The sequence below is a fragment of the Cebus imitator genome, unplaced genomic scaffold (genome assembly GCF_001604975.1).
Source record: "Cebus imitator isolate Cc_AM_T3 unplaced genomic scaffold, Cebus_imitator-1.0 Scaffold245, whole genome shotgun sequence".
In the NCBI taxonomy this organism is placed as follows: Eukaryota; Metazoa; Chordata; class Mammalia; order Primates; family Cebidae; genus Cebus; species Cebus imitator.
Window position 1 is genome coordinate 1,217,494 of NW_016107560.1, and position 17,895 is coordinate 1,235,388.

Sequence of the window (17,895 nt, forward strand, 5' to 3'; positions counted from 1 at the left end):
TAAAAAAATTAAAGAAAACTTTGGAGTAAAATCTTTAGCATGCTTAAATCTCTATTTCCATTGTCTCACTGTCTATTTGCATTGCTATCTGACGTGAAGCATCTGCAGTACTATCATTTTTATATGAATCAGTATCTATGCTTAGAGAGTTGTAAAACACTTCAGTCAATAGTAAATAAAATAAAATGTATCTAATCTCAGAAAATTAGAGAACTCTGAGCTAGTCATGTGAGACACTAGTGTGATTGCGAAAGAGCATGCAGTCATCCTTCAACTTTATGTACAATAGAAATATTATTTTAATTCCATAAGGGTATTTTAATTGCTTATTTTTTATTTTTTAGGGACTTTTTTTTTAGAGATGGGGTCTTGCTATATTGCCCAGGCTTATCTCGATCTTCTGACCTTATGTGTTCTTCCTGCCTCAGCCTCCCAAATTGCTGGGATTACAGTCATGAGCCACCATGTTTGGCTCTTTTAATTTATTATGAACATTAAAAGAGAAATGCATAGAAAACACATAATACATGTTTGACACAAAATAAACTCACGATAATGTACTTCTCATTAATACTGTATTTATTAACATTGTATTGCAAAAATACGGTCCCTAAACTTCTCTTTATCCAGAAAGATTTGACATACTTTGGACAACATTAGAAGACCTATTAAACGTTGCCAACATTTACCCATATCCAGCGGTCTTCCAATTCTGATTATGCTGAGGAGAAATTTTCCTTCTGTTAAATTTAGGCATAACCAGCTCATGTATCTAATTCTAAATGTTGCATGTATCATTTCTGGAACCTTATTTGCTAGTTCTCAAAACTCCAGCTTTCTCTGTTTCTCCTTGCCATTGCAATCTATATTGCAGTATGTTGAAATGGAAGCCTCCCTTAGCAATAACCATGGATAAACAGAGCTCTCCTGTAGTATCAAAGAGAAAAAAATACAACTTTTGTTTACCCTATAGTTTTGGATTGGTTTGCTACTGAACCATAGCTAAACTATTCTGAACAATACAATGACCTATATCAGTTTTTTCTAAAATGTTGTTGAATACAAATTATTCTTTAAATAAAAGGTCCTATGTTAAATGAATGTGCTACAGCCCTACAAAATGCATAAGATTAAAAATGTCTATTATATTAAGAGTTCTAAAATCTTCTCTAACACAGAAGCATGATTGGTTTTAACACAAAAATTTATAAGTTTACTTGAGAAAAAATCCATGGCAACATATTTATTGACATTCTGCAGAAGAGCAATGTATAGATTACCAGTCTGGGAACTTTTACCTCAGGCAGGATATACCTAATTGAAAATAAACAGAAAGGATGATGTACAAAGAAATGGCATGAAATTAAAATATTCTATTGAAAACTAGTTTTAATGCATTCAAAAATCTGGGTATAAGATATTTGTTAAACTATAACAGTAAAACAAATAATAGTAATAATAGAAAACATTTATCACTTAATTGCTAATGAAATTTAACACCATACTTAAATTTGAAGAAAAATAAACAAGCTATAATATTATTATATCCAAATGTATCATGAAGAAGGATTAAAAACAATGATAGGTTTTTATTGTTTCTATGAAATTTAATTATTTGTTGGTTTTGAAGTTGTATTTACAAAAAAGTAATGAGAGTGAATTTTTATGGGATTCAATTTTGAGGATAAAAAAGGAGAAATGAAACATGTTACATTATTCATATGTTATTACTGTGACAGGCATGTTTTTTCCTTCTTTTCTTAATTTTTTTCCTTTCTTTGTTTTTAATTTCTAATTTTTATAATTTTAAATACATAGAAAAATAAGTTTGCTACTATGATTTCACAGACAATTATAATGACATCTAGAGTTCTGTCAGTGACCCTGAAAAAGTATGTGTAGCTCAACTGCAATTAGAAGCAGCTCTCTTACTTTGTGAATTTAGCAAATATCAATTAACAAAGTTCGTATTTTGTAATAATAGTTTTTACTTAGACATCAATACTCAATATCAATTTATTATCTTAAAAAGATTCTCTACAAATGATAAATATCTAAAATATATCATAAATATTCTATTAGGTTCTATATCCTGGTACACTTACAAGTAGAAAAGACTTTATATTGCCATGTCATTTCTTACGAATTATTCTGAAATGTACTTTAAATTCTGAGAGATATTTTTTGGTGTATTCATCTGACATATCTTTAAGAACCTTTAAAACATCACGAGAAATAAGAGAAGCTTTAGATTTTCAAGTGCTTTCAGAGTAAACATGCATTTCAATGAGGAAGTGTTTCAAGGGAGAATGAAACAATTTATAGTACTATATAGGCTTCCTGAAAGCTAATAATCCTCTATTATCATTCTGTAATTCTTTTTCACAGTGTTCTCAGTGTTTTTCTTTTATTATTATTAAAAAACACAGGGAAGCCAAGATTTAAAAAGAAAAAAAAAAGTATCAAATTGGAATAGCATTTTATTTGTGGATGGATGGCAGCCTGTAGGCATGCGAGGTTAAACAACCAAGCAACAGGATTTAGGTAAGCTGAAGGATAAACATTTCTACAGTAGATAAACTCTCAAACAGAAATCATAATACATTAATATGCTGATGAAATCTCAGGAACATAAAGGGCAATCAACAGAGTAGAATTCCGAAGAAATAGAGTCAACAAAATAATCTGAAATTATATATATATTATTTCTCCAAAAAATAGAAAATGCTTCCAAAGAAAACAATGAAAGTGTATAAACAAGTAAAAAAGAGATGTATGTGAAAAGAAACAATAAGAAAACTTAAATGTGAAAAAAGTATTTTTTTACATAAGTTGAATAAAATCTATTTTTTAAATTTAAAATCTGAACATTAAATTGGCTAATCTAACTATTTTCTGGAGAATAGTATGACACGGTTGGAGAGAAAATTATTGAATTAATAAAAATTAATAAGTATATATTCTAAGACATATGATGAATAAATATAATGTTGGTGAGATGATAAGATAAAGGAAAATTTCTGAAAAACAAAAATAAAGAGAGAAAGGATAAAATGAGAAGCACAGATTCACAACTGTTATTTGCTGTATAAAGATAAAGCAGAATGAGAAAAATGCAATAGTCAAACAGATTACTAGGGTTTTGCAGCATTAAAGAGAAACATGAGTTTTACATTTAAAAAAACCCAGCATGTTCTGAGAAGATAATGTAGAAATAAATACATTTAGACATAGACACGTTGTAAAATGAAGATAAAACACTAATAAAAAAATTTTTAAAAATAAACCTTTAAAAGTACTAGGTGATAAAGACAGATTAACCACAGGGCAATACAACTCACATGAACAACACATTTGCTGTTTGAGGACCCTGGACTTGAATTCTGTTCAGTCATTTCCAAGTTGTGCAAACTCTAATTGTTTGTTACTCCATCTTTCTGTGCCTGATATTCCTCATCTAAGCCCTTTCCACATATTATCTCACTTAATCCTCAGAACCATCTCTGGCATGTAGAGAAAAACTGGTATATATTAGAGGTTGAAATCTATTATTAGTTTAAAAATTATTATCAGTTGTTAAGGAGCCAGAAGACAACAGATTAATGTATTTCAAATGATGAGGAAAAGAAATATGAATCCAGTATCCCCTAACCAAGAGACGGGGCTAATTAAGATCATTTTGAACATGCAAAAATTTAGAAATATTTCTAATCAGGGCCCTCATAATAGCAGCATTAAATACTTCAGGAAGAAGAAAAAAATGTACCCAGAAAGAAGAAATGGGACGTAAAAAGTAAAAAAATTTAAAATTTAATAAAATTTGTGAATAAAAAAGTGCTTATTGTAATAAATAAAATTATTTCATGATACACTGAATTGCTTTCTCTTTTGTATTTGTATTTACATGACTGTTTACCCAAAGAGTCTGAGGTTGCTATCTGTCTCTAGATCATGCACATCCTACGTAGGTTATAGGAAAAGAGATGAGGTAAAATACAATAACTAGACTGCTCAAAACTTTTATTAATGAAATGCCCTTAACTTCGAAATCTTTGAGGTCATGTTTTTATTAAAGAGTAATGGTTCATGGTTTCCATATTCAAAAAGACCATGAAATGATGATAAACCTCATTTTGCCCTAGATAGCCAATTAAAATTCAGATTATGTAATATTTAGAAATATTTCGTTTCTGTTTAAACAGAAAAGATAAAAACTGTAATTACCTGAGAACACCTAACCTAGAAGTGAATCAACATGCACTGTTAACCTACTTGTTTGGTGACAAAAGTATCACATATGAGCTAGGAGATACTAAAATCAAAGGAATATCCAAGTGTCCTAATGATTCTGTGAAATTAGAAATAATCCCATATAGATTTTCAAAGGTGTTCCTATTTTTGCATTTTTAAAATATCATATTCTGAAACCTTTATTAAAACTTCATATTCTAATACCATCAGGATTGTTTAGTGTTTTATTCAAAATGCAGCCTCAAATCAGATAGCACTGAAACTTGATAAAAATAGAAAGATCTATATTCATTTTAAAGAGAAAGTTCTAATATTAATAAGCTGTTGGAATGAGAATATTTGAGTTTACTAGATGTTAGTTGAGGCTATTTAATATATATATATATTATATATATATATATATATATATCTTTTGAGTAGTACAGTTTTCCTCTTTTCTTTTGTTCCTTTATTGATTTTTCCTTTCCTCCTTTTCTTCTTTCATTTCTTCTTCCCCCTTCCCTCCCTTTTTCCTTTTTCCCAATGAGACTGAGGTTTCCATCTGTCCCTAGATTATATACATCCCAAGTAGTTTATAGGAAAGGAGAGAGAGGAGAGGAGGCAAAATTCAGGAAATGGATAGCCCAAAACTTTTTTTAATGAAATGTCCTTAACATCTAAATCATTGAGATCATGTCTTTATTAAAGAGTAAGAGTTCTCTCTCCCTCTCTCTCTCTCTCTTTTTTTTTTTTTTTTTTTTTTTTTTTTTCTTTTTTTTTTTTTTTTTTAATATTCTGGCATGTACTTGTTTAGCTAAGCTATTTGTCTCCATGGAATTATATCAGAACATTCTGTTTCATCCCTCTGTTGTACATAAACTATTCTTGCCTTGCCTCACTCTGCCTCAGACACATTAGTTTTGGGACATTAGGACTTTTGTGATGGCTCTTATCTTTCCTGGAAACTTTCAGTCTTCAGATTTTCCTAAGCTTAATTCCCTCACCTCCACAAATCATTTGTTCTCATGTCACCTTCGCAGTGAAATCTGCTCTGACTACCTGATTGAAAATGGGTCACTTCCATCTCATTTCTCCTCTCATTTTTACTTACTCTGTTTTTCTCTTGCATAATAATTAACCCCAGCAGATAACATGTAATTTAATTTTATATAGTTTTTATTCTTTGATATCTGTCTCTACTCGCTCCTAACCAAAAGATACACTGGAAAGTAAGCTTCATGAATACAGATATTTTTGTCTATTTTGCTCACTTTATATATAAAATGTCTAGAAATATTCTTGGCACATAAAAGATGCTAGATATAGATAGATATTTCTTGAAAATTTGTAGAAAATGACTAGGTAAAAGTAGGAAAACCAATTCAACTCTCATAAGAAAAAACTTTCCAGTGGGAGCAATCTGCTAAGAAAGGCAAGCTAATATGGACACACCTCTGAGATTCACTATCCCTGTATAAGAGGCTACTAAATAGGACATTTAGAGTTAATGGTTAAGGCCTGATGCATCTCTTTCCCTGAATGGAATTATTTACTATGGTTATTCTACTTTTCTTTCACATTTGTGTATCAGGTATTTTGAAAGTGTCTAAATATATTATTCAGACGAGAGATTGTCACATGAAAGCTCTTAGGCCAGATTCTGCCCACTGCTTGTTTTTGTACAGGCTATGAGCTAAAAATGCTTTTCACATTTAATTGTTGGAAAAAAATTTATAATATTGCATAGCATATGAATATAATAAAATATAAATTCCACTCAATGTCTATAAATAAATTTTATTGGAACACAAAGACATTTATTTACGTGATCCTATGGCTGCTTTTGTGCTACAGTGGTACAGTTGAGCATAGTAATAGAGATTGTATGACAATCAAGCCTAAAATATTACTAACTGGCCTCGCTGAAAAGGCAGTTTGTTGACCCTTGATTTAGACCATATGTTTCAAGATAGAGAAGAACTAAGTCGAAAAAAGACTGAGACTGATTAGATGAAATAGCAACTATACAGAGAGAATGTGGATTCAGAGAATAGTACCTGTGACGCTGTTAAGGAGTCATGAACTAAACATAACAATAGGTGACTACCAAATGTGGGAGAAATTAGTAGATTTGGTGTGGTTTTTGAGGATTTTGGTGTGGTTTTGGTGTAGTTTTAAGAAACGTTAAATATAAGATAAGCAGGGACATTTTGAAGAATTTTATGTGAAAAATAACAATTATTATGCTGGAAAGATAAATTATGATGATCACCAATGGGAATGCCAGGTTAGTACCCACCTAGCACCAGTTGTTTTTTTCTTAATTGTAGTTTAGTTTCTGGGATACATGTGCAGATCATGGAGGATCATTGCATAGGTACATACGTGGCAATGTAGTTTGCTGCCTCCATCACCCTGTCACCTGTATCTGGCATTTCTCCCCATATTATCCCTCCCCAACCTCCCCACCCCCCACTATCCCTCCCCAGCCCCCACCCACAGACCCCAGTGTGTGATGCTCCCCTCCCTGTGTCCATGTGTTCTCATTGTTCAACACCTGCTTATGAGAGAGAACATGCAGTATTTGATTTTTCTGTTCTTGTGTCAGTTTGCTGAGACTAATGTTTTTCAGATTCATCCATGTCCCTACAAACGACATGAAGTCATCGTTTTTTATGGCTGCAAATTATTCCATGGTGTATATGCTAGCACCAGTTTTACCAGCAACGTTCTCCATGACTTGAACAGGAAGCTGAATGAAGACCTAATATGTAAGATTCCAGGGCTTGACCTGGACCTGTTTTCTAATGTGTGGAAGAAACAGATGAATGAAAAGAAATGGTTTACATACAGAATGAATGCTACAGAGGGGAAAAGAAAATCAATGTAGTAGTTACTTAGAATAAGAAAAAGTGATGTAAGAAAACAGCTGATGTTAAGTAATATTTTATAATATTCAGGTTTTTGGTTCTAGTTGCTGTGTAAGTTTAGATGCATTCTTAGCTTTAAGTTTTGTGAAATTCTCCGGGATCTTTATTAAAAATTCCACCACTGATGGGAAATAGAGGAAGTGAGTTAAGTGACTTTAGAAAACAGAATTTTGACTGGATATTATATAGTATAAGACAAAAATAACTATATGCAGCCACTGTACATTAGTTAGTAAATTTGTTTTCCATAAGACTATGGGTTAGGAATTCTGAAGCTACTTTGCTTCCTAAGGTTGAACAAATAAGTAAATATATTGTAAACTATGAAAGAGATCCTCACTGTGCACATAAGCATTATAAATCAGAAAAAAAGGAAAGGCCAAAATGAGTTCTGTGATGCTGAATTGAAATGGGAAGTATCAAATAAACCCTTTGTAGATAGATAGATTGATATATATGTATGAGTGCACAAGTTACAGTGTATATGTGTATATGTGGAAATACTTATTTACACTTTATATATATTTTATATAACATACTGATATATGTTATAATACACATGCTATATGGATATGTATCATATAGCATCCACTGAGAAATGCTAGGAGCATTGACATCATAGTAGCAATGAGCCCATCATCTACAGGCAAGATTTTGGTTTCTAAGTACCATTGTACTTTAAAAGAAACATGGACTTCTTGGAGTAATGGCAGTTCTAGAGGAGAGACAGGAAAAATACAAGATGAATCTGAAGGACTTATATTGCTTCAACATAAGAAAGTGCTTCAAAGTAGCTTTTTAAAGAGACAGGTAATATCAAACATGGGCAGGAGTTATCCTGAAACAACTCCCCATGGTCAAAGTTGAAATACCTTACACTGTAACAATGGTATTAAGTTTTACCTCCCAAAATAAAATAAAAATTCATTGGGCTATATAATACAACAAACAACAACATAAATCAATAATTGGAGGAGATAGACAAATATTTCCTATGGAATAATTTTATCTATTAATGATGGAAGGAAAGCAAGAATTGAAAAATCACCAATCCACTTTTGAATGTAGAAATTGGCGAAAAAAGTTAAAGAGGAAACAGGGCATTTGTATAGTCTTGAGGTATCTCCTATTAAATATTTAGTAATTACAAAGGGAAAAATAATAACTTTACATTGGGGAATCCTAGCAAGTGCCAAGTGGTCACAGTTATTATCACAAGTAATAAAACACAGGAATATAATATATCCTCTTGATAAGATTCACCAAGAAAGGCATATAGCTCTAATATGCCCGGCTAAATAATGATTGACTTCAGTCTAATCAAGAGAAAACATCAGAGAAATCCAAGTTGAAAGGCATTCCAAAAAGTAACTGGTCACTGTTTCAAAAGTGTCAAGTTTGTTAAAGAAAAGATTGAAACAGTCTCTTAGATTGGAGGCAACTAAGAAGGCATGGTGAGAATATGCAGTATAAGATCCTGGCACACATTCTAATCATAAAAATGGCAATGGTAGAAAAACTGATGAAATTAAAATATGTTTTGTGTTTTTGCTAATATGATTTTATCATGTTTATATCAGTGTTTATTTCTTAGCGTTGATAAATGTTCCATGGTTACATAGGTTGCTAATGGGAATCTGGTTGAAACAGATATAAAAACTCTCAGTATTCTTTTTGCAACTCTTCTATGGGTCTAAAATGATCTCAACATAGAAACTTTTAAAGAATGAATCTTCTTCCCCTTTGCCCAAAACAACACTAACAGTACTGAAGAGAGGGAATCATTCCACAGTTCCTTACTTAGCAGGCAGAGAACAGAAAAACCAGCCCAGATAACATATAAGCTGCTTTCTCAGCTTCCTGACACTTTCTATTTCCTTCAGGAACAGCTATAGCCCAAAGAAACAAATGAGCAGAAGGAGAAAGTCAGAGTGGCTTATCTTCTTTTCATGCCCAGGGGGAAGAACAAAGACAGCTCTTAGAAAGCAGCAGAGAGAAAAACTGAATACTATGTATTATTTCACAGCTTTTCTATTTCTTTTAAACGATAATTATTTTATTGCCAAAGGAATACTCTCCAAATATAAAATCTAGGCATTGTATTAAATTGCAATTCAAATATACGTTTAGCATATTTATTATTTTACTATTGTTCTTCATGGATGTTTAAATAGAGTAAAAGCAAATGCCAGTCTGATTCCCTTATGTACAAGGAGATGATTGGAATAACATTGCCTGCAATATTAATTAATGAATATCAGATTTTCAAAGAGGAGAGGTGATATGATTTTTAAATCATCGTATTAAAACATAAGGGAAAAGGTTTCTAATTTACATTTATACTTTACAGTTGTCAATAGTTTCTTTATTTTACTATTTTTAATCTAAAATAAGAAACAATGTTAGTGGATATGCAGGAGAAGAATACTATGAGTACATGCAGTGTTTGCATTCTGAGCTATCAGTATCATCAGAAGGTAGTTTATTCATGAAGTGGCAAAGTAATTATGGGCAAACTTGCACCTAAATCATTGGCAATGACTTGTTATCTGAAGCGAACACTTATCTCTATAAGTCCTACAGCAAAGATAAGCTCAGAAATGAACAGGGGCAAACAGATTATAAAATAGAATGAATTTTACTAAGGTGGGCCCTGTTTCAAAAGAAGAACCCCTGCCTCTGCAAAATGGCAACCACTAATAGGTCAGTGTTAATTGTTGCCTTGCAGTAAGGTAAATGCATTCTTTTCAGATTTTGTTTTAAGAGTAGCCAAGACTTAATATTTTTATACACTATCTCAACAGCCTGTGATTTCTTTTTTACAGGATTGTGAGTGGTGTTTAGGATATAGAGTCCTGCCTCTCTTCCGAAAGACAGAACAGGCATCAGGGACAATGAGATAAAAGAAGAATAGAGTGGATGTCTGTCCCTAGTGGCAGACTATATACTTTCTGGACATTTTAGAAAGGTTCTTGTTCAAGTAAGAATGGTTAATGAAGTCTAAGGAAAAGTTTTATTTGCTCTTGGACATTTTAAGGATAATTTATAGGCTAAAGTACCTGCCAATCTCCAAGTGAAGACAATGATACCCAATTTTTCTTCAAACTTTCCAAAGTTAAAATAGAAATTTCATGGCATCAGGAATACTAAAATGCCATACATGTCTATACATTTGCATTTATATCTATTACATATATTTATATATTTTTTCTGAGAATTTAAGTACATTTGAATATACATGCAGATATGTATTTCTTTCTGCTCTCAGGTTTCAAAATTGACATCTAGGTTTGATAAAATGTGACCAGCAGATTGTTTTACCCTGAATAAATGTGAATAGTAATCTTAAGATGGGTTAAAGCAGATGTTTGCAAAGCCTTTGCTCATATTTCTGATTTTGGTACTCTAGTCTGTTCCTTATGCTATGATTATGTCTCAACAGTCTATAATCATGTCTCATCAATTCATGTTGGCTCAATATATCCTTAGCATGTTTCTTTTGTGAACCTCCCTGGTTGTTGCCCTTTTCCAGCTGGATTTGGTGGCATGCTGAGTGAGGTTCAATTTTCTGCAAATGCCCTTGCAAGAACAATTGTCATTTCAGCATATTTAGATGAGTTTATATGTGTATTATAATTTTGATTCTTTTGTTTGAAACAAAATTTTTATGCTATTTGAAGTCCAAATTTGACATATGTTTCAAGTGAAATCTCACTGAATTGCCTTTAACTGGTAATCAAAATATCTTGATTTTAATTTTTGCTCTGCCACTTGTTAATTATAAGAACTTCAAATGATCAAACGTACTTATCTGCAGTCTCTGTGACTGGGAAAAGAGGAACTCTTATGTGGGTGCTTCTATCTTCCAAATACTATAAGGCATTAGTTTCCAAATTGAGAATACATTAGTGTCACCTATGTGATACTAGATTGCTAGGCTCTAGTCACAGATATTTGATTTAGTAGCTCAGGGGAGACCTTGCATTCCCAAAAAGCATCCAGATGATGATGATGGTTTTCCATACTGGACATTGTGTAGCAGTACTTAATAAAATATTTGGCATAAGCCTGATACTATAAGAGAAGCCAAGACTTAATATTTTTTTGCACTGTCAACTTTCCATAATATATTAGCTGTGGAACACTTTCTGATTTTACATAATTTTATTTGATATTTTACAAGATCGTGTGGATTGGGCATGTAAGACATGATAGTACAATAGTAAGAGTTGGAACTTTGAAGACCCTCATGTTGAGTTTAAATCTCATTTATTTCAGTAAATTCTTGGGACACCAATTTCTTTACTTATAAAGGTTGTTACAAGGGTTAAATATATGTTACTTGTGTATTACATTTATATTCCAATTCCTGCTTCATCACCTCTCCCCTGTTCTTACTTTACTACAAGAATCATTTGTCTGTAGCTCAGGTAGTTAACACAATAAGAAAGTTTAGTTATTACAATATTTAAAGGATGCTGTGAAGAAAAATAAAAATGAAGGCCACAGTTTAGATATATGCCAAGGCCAACCACCTATAACAACATAGCCCAAACTAAATCTTTCTGATTTCTGGAAACACTACCTCCATTTATAAACTAAATACAAAATGTAAGTTTTGTGACCCTGTCAGCACGATTCAGTGAGATTGAACCAGTAAGTGATAGACAAATCAGCTTAAGTAGTCTTACTTGCTCAAAAAAAAAGTTAATGTATTAACAGTCAATCATAATAAAGGTCAATAGACTTCCTCCTTTATGCTTTATAAACAGTCCTGTAGCTTCTGTGAGCAGGGCTTCAAGCCCACTTTTGGTTTGAGGTATCTTGGCTCATAAACTATCCTTTTGCATGAATAATAAACTTTTAAAGTTTCTAATTTGATAGAATTTTATTTCTCACTATGCCTAGTTGACTAGGCATGTACAGGTGATAGAAAGATTTGGTGATAAAATAATGAAAGGAGACAACACATACCACCACTTATCCTCTCAACAAGCATTATTCTAATAAATACTGTGGAAACACTAGGGAAAGGTATAAAGAGCAACCTTACAATATGGGAGGGGGTGAGATGGAAGTGCCAAATAATGCTTCTTAGAAAAGATTCTGCTTTTCTTTCTTTCTTTTCCTTCCTTCCTTCTTTCCTTCCTTCTTTCCTCCCTCCCTCCCTTCCTTCCTTCCTTCCTCCCTCCCTCCATCCCTACCTCCCTCCTCTCTTTCTCTCTTTTTCTCTCTATTTCTTTCTTTATTGAGACAGAGTCTCACCCTGTCATCCAGGCTGGAGTTCAGTGGTGCAACCTCGGCTCACTGCAACCTCCGCCTCCCACGTTCAATCGACTCTCCTGCCTCAGCGTCTTGAGTAGCTGGAATTACAGGCATGTACCACCATGCCTGGCTAATTATTTTTGTATTTTTAGTAGAGATGAGATTTCACCATATTGGCCAGGCTGGTCTTGAACTCCTGACCTGGTTATCTGACGGTCTTGACCTGTCAGAGTGCTGGGATTACAGGTGTGGGCAACCACTTCCAGCCTTCATTTATTTTTAAAATGAGTTTGAATAATTGGATAAGGAAGGTCTTTCAGAAAGTAAAGGGAGAAGTAAAATAACTGAGTCACTAACTATGTGGCTTTGGAACTCAAGTATATCATATATATGTATATCCATTATGACAATATATACTGAATATGTTGACAGTATTTAATTTACCTTGGTTTGACGTATGATTGTGTGGCCTTAGGTTAGGTTTCTTGGGATATATTTTAAATTAACAATGGGTTTATCAGGAAAAATCCCACCGTACATTGAAGAGCATCTGTATATATTTAAATACATGTGTTTGTATAGATTTTCAAGCATGTGATTTTAATTTCTTATCAGTGTGGAACAAACACCCAAACACCTGGTTCTTTTCTGTGTGGGCCTCTTCATGTGGAAGTTCGGATCTCCTCACAGTTGGATTCCAAGAATTATTTTTTCTAGCATTTCTTTTAGAGCAGACCTAGTGGTAACAACTACCTTTAGCTTTTTCTGGAAATGTCTTAATTTCTTACTCACTTTTGAAAGATGTTTTTACAGATATAGGATCCTTTTTGATAGGAATTTTTTTTGGGGGATGGAGTTGTTTGCTTGTTTTTTCTTTTAGCACTTTGACTGAATCAGCCAACTGATTTCTGGCCTCCAACGTTTCTTATGAGAAATCTGTAGATAGTTTTATTGAGAATCCTTTGTATTTGTAAAGTTGCATTTCTCTTGCTCCTCTTAAAATTATTATTTTTTTATCTTTGGCTTTTGAAAGTTAGATTAAAATGTATCCCAGTATGGATTTCTTTAAGTAGATCCCTTGAGCTTCTTGGATATTCATATTTATGTCTTTCCTCAAATTTGGAAAGTTTACAGTCATTATTTTTTTTTTTTTTGAAATGTCTTTCTGTTTCTTTCTAAGACTCCCATAATGTGTCTACTGGTATATTTGATGATGTCTGCAAGTCCCTTAGGCTCTGTTCAGTTTTCTTTAGCCTTTTATCTTTCTGTTCTTTAGATTCCATAGTTTTAATTGTCCTATGTTTAAGTTTTCTGAGTTTTGCTTTTGCCTGTTCAAATTTGCCTTTGAATTCTTCTAGAGAATTTTTTATTTCACATATTATACTTCTCTGTCATGAAAGAAGAGTCCACAAATGAGAAGTTTCCTCCTTGTTGTATATGGGTATAGATAGATATACAAAACACCATAAATTTTTCCACCTCCTTTGCTGGAATCCTTTCTTGCTTTTACATTTGCCTGTGTACTGTACCTTGTCAAATACATTGAGGTAGTCTCTAGCATTCTTGCAGTGGCATTATGATCCATATATTAACTTGGTGTTTCTGTGAGTGAAAAGAGGATCTGTACCTTCCTACTCTACCATGTCACTGACATCAGTCCTCCATTATGATCTTTTGACGTCTTGGACTTCAGCCATAATTTTCCAGATTGTATGTTTTTATCTCTCCTGGTTTAATTTGTTGTTGTTGTGTTAGTGGTGGTGGTAGAATCAGTCCTGAAATTACTTTTAAGAATGGTTATAGGGTAGAGTATGGAGTTTATGTCTGGAAGGTTTATGGGACTGAATATTTAGCTATAGATTTTTAAGTAATTTCAGATTTCAGTCTTCCTCTTTTCTGTTATACTATGCCTGCCTTTTTGAATTTCTAGGTATCCCAGGTATACTTTAGCCCTTCTAAGAGTTAGATGCCCAGGTCTTCTAAACCTGCCTTTGGTAGAAATTTCTTCTTTATTCACTCTTCATCTTCCAACATTGTAGTTAAATTTTGTGTTCCATGGTAGTCATATCCTGTTCTCATTGGTGGTTGTCTTGTACTTTTGTTACATCTATCTGCTTTTAATGGAGTCTTGGGAAAAAGAGGAGATGAGTATGTACTCATTCAATCTAACAAATTGAACTACTTTTATTTTTCTTTTTATTGACCTTTTAAATATGCTTTACAGGTTATCAAAATTTCTTTTTGAGTTAGAGTCTCTCTTTCACCAGGGTGGAGTGCAGTGGCACAATTTCGGCTCACTACAACCTCTGCCTCCTGAGTTCAAGCTCTTCTGCCTCAGCCCCCCAAGTAGCTGAGATTACAGGTCCCCATCACTATACCTACCTAATTTTTATATTTTTAGTAGAGACAATGTTTCACCATGTTGGCCAGGCTGGCCTTGAACTCCTGACTGCAAGTGAACCACCTGTGTCAGCCTCCCAAAGTGCTGAGATTACAGACACTAGTCACCATACCCAGCCAGTTTATCAAATATTTACTGAGCAATACTAGCATGACTTATGCTTGATAATATAAGAACAAAGCTTATTTTAAATATGAGAGAATATGAGTTTAGACATTATGTTAGATAACATGAGTTCAGAATTTTCAAGTTTTTTATGTAGTACATTGAAAGAAACAGAGGGATGTTCCATTCAGTGACATCAAATATCATTTTGAGCACCTAAAACATATTGTGTGTTGAAAAGTAAATTGTATTTGCAGTCTCTTAAATCTCATATTTATGATAGCTACCCCCACACATTTCCCACAAATTACACAGGCAGACCTATGCATACTTTATAATCAATTTCAAGAGACTCATTGAGCCTATGAAACCAATCTGTAAGTCAAATAGAATCAACAAATCTCCAGTTAAATGTCCTTAATATAAATAATTCGCCCATTCATTTATTTAGTCAAAAGTAATTTTGAGCACTTACTACAAGCTGGGCATTATTCCAAGTATTATGGAGTTTAGGTGTAGATAGAGCAGTCAATGAGACAGACAAAATGTTTTGTCTTTTTGAAGTTAATAGTTCAGGGTATAGTATACAGTATGGTATAACAGAGAATGATGGATACTATGGAGAAAAAAAGTCAGAAAGGAGTTTGATGCAAGATTGGGGAAATTTATTTTAAATAGAATGTTTGGATAGGACAAAATTAAGTAAGTGACATATGAGGAAATATATAAATGAGGTAGGGGAGCTAGATTTGAGGCAACTGGAGCAGAGTGTACCCAGTGATGACGCAGCAATGGCATGACCCTGAGGAAAGAACGTGCTATGTTGGATAAACAGCAAGGATGGCAAGGTAGCCCTCCATTAGGAGTGAGAGAAGGAGAGGGTAAGGTATGTGATGTCAGAAAGCTAATAAGGACACATGTGTTTATCCAGTGGAGCCTTGTACTTTAGCTTTAATGAATGGGGAAGGAATTGAACAGATTGGAGAGAGTGGTGACATAATTAAATTTCCCTGAGACAGTGAAATTTAAACAAATGCATGCATGATAAGCATTAGCTAGGAAACGAGAGAGAGAAAAAGCATCCAGGTTGAAGGCAGAACATGAATGAACACATGGAACCATTCCCTTTAAGGGAATGATCACCCCTTGAAAATGGTGACTTCTCTTCAGTTCTATTCAGTGGGTCAGCCGAGCAGCTACCAACGTTTTTTAATATATTTTTTCTTATGATTATACAGGTTAGCAATTGAGAATAAATTTCCTAGTGAAGGAACTAAGGCAATTAATTAAAGGCAACTAATTAAATGGTGGACAATTTTTTTTAAAAAGAACCAAGTGAAGAGCCAAAAATGTAGGTGTTAATACTTGGAAATATAAAGCAGTTATATTGTTTTTACAGTGAAATTGATGCAAGCACAAAATTTTGACTAATTACAAACTTCTAACAACCAAAGCATCACGTGGATTTCTAATGACCAAATTTTAAACAGCTTATGGGATGTCCACATGTCCTATAGGCCAATGCCCAGACTAACTTCATGTTTTGTTTTGTTTTTAATTTTTAAAACCACTAATTGAAGCCTTAGTAATTTTAAAGCAACACACACACACACACACACACACACACACACACCCACCCACACACACCTCTTAATAATGGAGTTTTAAACAAATAATCTAAGGCCTGAAAAATTATTGCTGAATAGATAAACAGAAACATTTTTCTTTTTAGAATAAAAAATACTAGATAATTTCACTCAGATATGGAACCTGAAGGCAAAAAAGAGTGATATCATAGAAGCAGAGAGCAAAGCAGTTTTTACCAGGTATTAGGGAACGTTGAGGGGAGGGAAGGGTGGAGAGTGGTTGGCCAGTGAATACAAAGTTACTATTAGATAGGAGAAGTACTTCTGGTGTTCTATTGCACAGTAGGAGGAATGATACAGTTTGGATATTTGTCCCCACTCAAATCTCATGATCAGTTGTAAACCCCAGTGCTGGAGGTGGGATCTGGTGGGAGGTGTTTGGATCATGGTTGGTTAGATTCCTCATAGCTTGACGCTGTCTTTGTGATTTTGGGTTCTTGTGAAATCTGGTCATTTAAGTATGTGGCACCTCCCCCTTTACTCTCTCTGTCTCTCTCCTACTTCTGCTTTGTTACTTGATGTGCTTGCTCCCACTTCGACTTCCACCATGTTTGTAAGATGCCAGAGACCTCCTTAGAAGCAGAGCAGATGTCAGCACCATGATCCCTATAAAGCTTACAGAACCATGAGCCAATTAAATGCCATTTTTAAAATAAGTCATTCAGCCTTTTAGACATAGATATTCTTTGTATTGTGTGTATCATAACAGGAAGAAATATAATATTTTTGTATTGTCAAGTAATTGTGTTAATATGTTTAAGCCATACTTTGCAAACTGTTGGGAGAAGCAGCAAAGGAGAAAGGACTTATAGAGTGCCCACATAAATCAGTTATGAGTAACATATAAACTGGGAACACCAAACCACAGCAAACTACGGGAGACCTCTGGGGAGGCAAAGTTCTCCATGCCTCATGTTCTGGTGCAGTGTGACCTAGGGTCTGTTACCATAAACCTTGTGCTCAAGGATGTAAAACCCCTTCATAGCACTACGACACAACCAGACTCCTTGTAAAGCCTGAGCTCCACCAGCTGCACATACATAATAAGCTAAAGATAACCAGATGTTCTCATTTTCTGAAATTTCCAAACAGCCACTGTTATCAATCTTTAGAATAAAACACGAGTTCCGGCTCATGGATTCACTTCTGGCTCACTGATTCACTCCACCATCACGTCACCCTCTCTCCACCATCACTCCACCTCTACCCCATAGATCAAAGTGATTGTAACCAATAAATAGTGTGGCGAACTTAAGCTCTGGGCCTTCACTGTCTCCTCCAGTAAAAAGTGATGGCGCCTGGTCCCACTTTCTCTCTT